Genomic DNA, 4,027 nt, shown 5'->3' on the forward strand with positions numbered 1-4,027 from the left:
TTGGGTGGGAACACAGAGCCAAACCATATCACCCAGTGCATGTAAAAGTTGTTTATAATATACTATAGTCTACTAAGTGTGCAATAGCATTATGTCTGAAAAACTATGAATATGCTTTAATTTTAAAATTTGTTGGCCAGGTACAGTGGCTTACACCTGTAATTCCAACACTTTGGGAGGCCAAGGTGGGAGCATTGCTTCAGGCCAAGAGTTTGAAACCAGCCTGGAAAACATAGTAGGATCCCATATCTATAAAAGTAAAAAATTAGGTATGGTGGCAGGTACCTGTAGTCCTAGTTACTTGGGGGGCTGAGGCAGAAGGATTGCTTGAACCCAGAAGGTTGAGGCTGCAGTGAGCCATGATCACTCCACTGCACTCCAGCCTGGGTGACAGAGTGAAATCCTGTCTCAAAAAAAAAATTATTGTTAAAAAACGTTAATGATCATCTGAACCTTCAGTGAGCCATAATCTTATTGATGGAGGATCTTGCCTCGATGTTGATGGCTGCAGACTGATCAGGGCGGTGGTTGCTGAAGATTGAGGTGGTTGTGGCAATTTCTTAAAATAAGATAACAATGAAGTTTGCCACATCTGTTGACTATTCCTTTTACAAAGGATTTCTATTTAGCATGCAATGCTGTTTGATAGCATTTTTCCCACAATATAATTTTTCAAAATTGGAGTCAAACTCTGCCACTGCTTTATCAACAAAATATTGGTAATATTCTAAATCCTTTGTTGCCATTTCAACAATGTTCTCAGCAACTTCACCAGGAACAGATTCCATCTGAAGACACCACTTTCTTTCCTCACAAATAAGAAACTCCTCATTAGTTGAAGTTTTATCATGAGATTGCAGTAATTCAATTCCATCTTCAGGCTCTACTTCAAATTCTAGTTCTCTTGCTCTTCTACCACATCTGCAGTTACTTCTAGTGAAGTCTTAAACTTCTCAAAGTCATCCATGAAAGTTGAAATAAACTTTTTCCAAACTCTTGTGAATGTTGATATTTGACCTCCTTCCACTAATCACAAATGTTCTTAATGTCATCTAGAATGAGGACTCCTATCCAGAAGGTTTTCAATTGACTTTATCCAGATCCATTGGGGGATCTCCATATTGCTGATATGGAGAAAATTTTAATGGTTGGCCTTGTCCCTATCCATGGCAGCTATAGCCTTACAAAATGTATATCTTAAATAATAAGACAAAAGTTAAAATTACTCCTTGACCCATAGGCTAAAGAATGGATGTTGTATTAGCCAGCAGGAAAATGACATTAATATTGCTGTAGATTCAAAGTGAGAGAAGGTGACTATTCCCTTTACTTGAACACTTAGAGGCCGTTGAAAGGTTATTAACAGGTCTAACTTCAATATTTTTCTATCTCAGGGAATAAGGAGGCCCAAGGAATGGGAGAAAGATGAGAATGGCTGGTGGGTGGAGAAGTCAGAACACACACACACTCTCTCTCTCTCTCTCTCTCTCTCTCTCTCTATTTATTTATTTATTTATTTATTTATTTATTTATTTATTTATTGAGATGGAGTCTTGCTCTGTCACCTAGGCTGGAGTGCAGTGGCGTGATCTCAGCTCACTGCAACCTCTGTTCATCCAAGATTTAAGCAATTCTCTGCCTCAGCCTCCGGAGTAGCTGGGATTACAGGCACCCACCACCACACCCGGCTAATTTTTTGTATTTTTAGTAGAGACGGGGTTTCACCATCTTGGCCAGGCTGGTCTTGAACTCCTGACCTCATGATCCACCTGCCTCGGCCTCCCAAAGTGCTGGGATTACAGGCATGAGCCACCGTGCCCGGCCTCACACACTTATTGATTAAGTTTGCATCTTCTTTTTTTTTTTTTTTTTTTTTTTAATGAGCCACAAAATGAGTTTATTGATTGAGATCGTTTATTTATGTGTATGCTTATATATTTCCAAAAATTAATTCAATGTCCTCTTAGAGTAATCATAATTAGTTAACAGGGCAGGCACGGTGGTTCACACCTGTAATCCCAACACTTTGGGAAGCCGAGTTTGGGGTTAGGAGTTTGAGACCAGCCCGGCCAACATGATGAAACTCTACTAAAAGTACAAAATCAGCCGGGCATGGTGGTGCACGTCTGTAATCCCAGCTCCTCAGGAGGCTGAGGCAGGAAAATTGCTTGAACCCAGGAGGCGGAGGTTGCAGTGAGCTGAGATTGTGCCACTGCACCCCGGCCTCAGCAACACAGCAAAGCCCTACCTCAAAAAAAAAAATTAGTTAACAGTCTGAGATGAACTATTTTAGCAAGAGAACACATTTAACCAAATATGGCAGTAAACTGGAACCTTCAGTTATTGCTTCGATACGGGAATATTTCACAAAAATTGTCTGTTTCTTCAATAAATACTAAGATTCTTTTGTCCTACAGACCATTCCTGTATTTTGAGTTAATAATCTCATTGCTCTCTTTATAAAATAAACAATGTATCTATAAGGCTTAGTTTGCAATTTTCCACTGCATAATTTATTCACATTTAAAACTATATTTTTTTATGGTTATATGTCAAAAAATAGTGACTAGGTTTTATGGCTTAAAATATAAATGAGGAAAACAGACATTTGCCATACAAATGGCTGGTTTTAATTTTTTTTAGAGGAAATACTATAATTAAAAAAAAGAGTTCCAAAATATTTAACAGAATTTCCAGCAATGATTATTTCTAAAATGTAAAGATTTCAAACATAATTTATACAAAACTAAAAAACAGAAGGATTCATCATTCTTGCTTTTTCCTTTTTTAAAAAATCCAGACAATGTGTCATAAGAAAGTTCGGCATGTGAGAGCAGCTGTAGCCTCAGTCACCCTCAGAACTGCTGCCCCTCCTCAGGGGGACAGAGCGCCGCACTGAGGACAGCAACACGTCTTCAATCGGCTTCTTGGGGTTTTCCTCCAGGTCCGTCATAATTGCTCCAGATTCAGACAGTTTCCATTCCAATTCATCTCTTGTCAGGTTCATGCCGCCCAACACCAGAGGACCAATCAACTGAGTCTTGATATCTCCTTCCAGGTAAACGAATATCGTGGGCAGGTTCCTATCAGGATAATTGGGTATGCAGGTTGTTGAAATGGCTTTGATAAATTTGACATCAGGAAACTTCCTGGCAAGTCCACTGAGGTGCTGATTTATCAGGGCACAGAGGGGAATTCCTTGCTTGTAAAGGTGCAAGACGACCCACAGGCCCTCGCCAGCTTTGGTAACTTCTTGAACATAATCCTTCCCTGAGATCTCTAAAACTTCTCCAAATTTATTCTTCAGTTTAGTTGCTTTCCACTCAGCCAGTCTCTGCCGTCTGTACATTTCAATAGCACGTTCATCCTCCTCATTAAACTCGTCTTCATGATCCTCCAGCTCTTCCAAAGTCATATCTTCATATGTTTTCACCACTGACTGCTGGAGGATGTGTTGCTCCTCATCTGACTCCTCTTCCAGTTCTTTCAGACTTTCCTTGGGGGGTAAGATACCCTTTTTGCGTAAGATGTCATTCCACTCAGTGTCTGCGTTGGGGTCCTGCATCTTGTTTCCAGGTGGTCAAGCCAGCTGTGCCAAGTTTGCATCTTCTATGGGTATGGCTTGTGGTGCCCTCGAACAATTACAATAGTAACATCAATGATTACTGATCAGAGATCACCATAAAAAAAATTAAAAAGTTTGTAATATCGCAAGAATCGCCAAAATGTGACGCAGACATGAAGCAAGCACATGCTGTTGTAAAAAACGGTGCCAATAGACTTCCTGAAAACAGGCTTGCCACAAACTTTCAATTTCTAAGAAAATGTAATATCTGTGAAGCTTAACAAAAGGAGGTATGACTGTATATAAAAAGGTAAAACAATACAAATAGCACAAAGGCTGGGAGGAAAACAATATGGAAGTATACTATTGAGGGGTCTTTCACCGTACATGAAATGGCACAATATTACTTAAGTTAGGCTTGGATGTGTTAAACTCTAAACCCCAATGCAACTATAGAGGAGC

The 4,027-nt window shown here is 39.7% G+C and overlaps 1 pseudogene across 1 annotated transcript; it reads right to left on the reverse strand.

The window, feature by feature from the left end:
• Positions 1-2,607: 2,607 nt before the first annotated feature.
• Positions 2,608-3,595, reverse strand: LOC104677485 (annotated as a pseudogene). Its single transcript, XR_004053201.1, has one exon. The product of XR_004053201.1 is annotated as a phosducin-like protein 3 pseudogene (transcript).
• Positions 3,596-4,027: the final 432 nt, after the last annotated feature.

Source organism: Rhinopithecus roxellana, chromosome 14 (assembly GCF_007565055.1).
Source record: "Rhinopithecus roxellana isolate Shanxi Qingling chromosome 14, ASM756505v1, whole genome shotgun sequence".
Lineage (NCBI taxonomy): Eukaryota > Metazoa > Chordata > Mammalia > Primates > Cercopithecidae > Rhinopithecus > Rhinopithecus roxellana.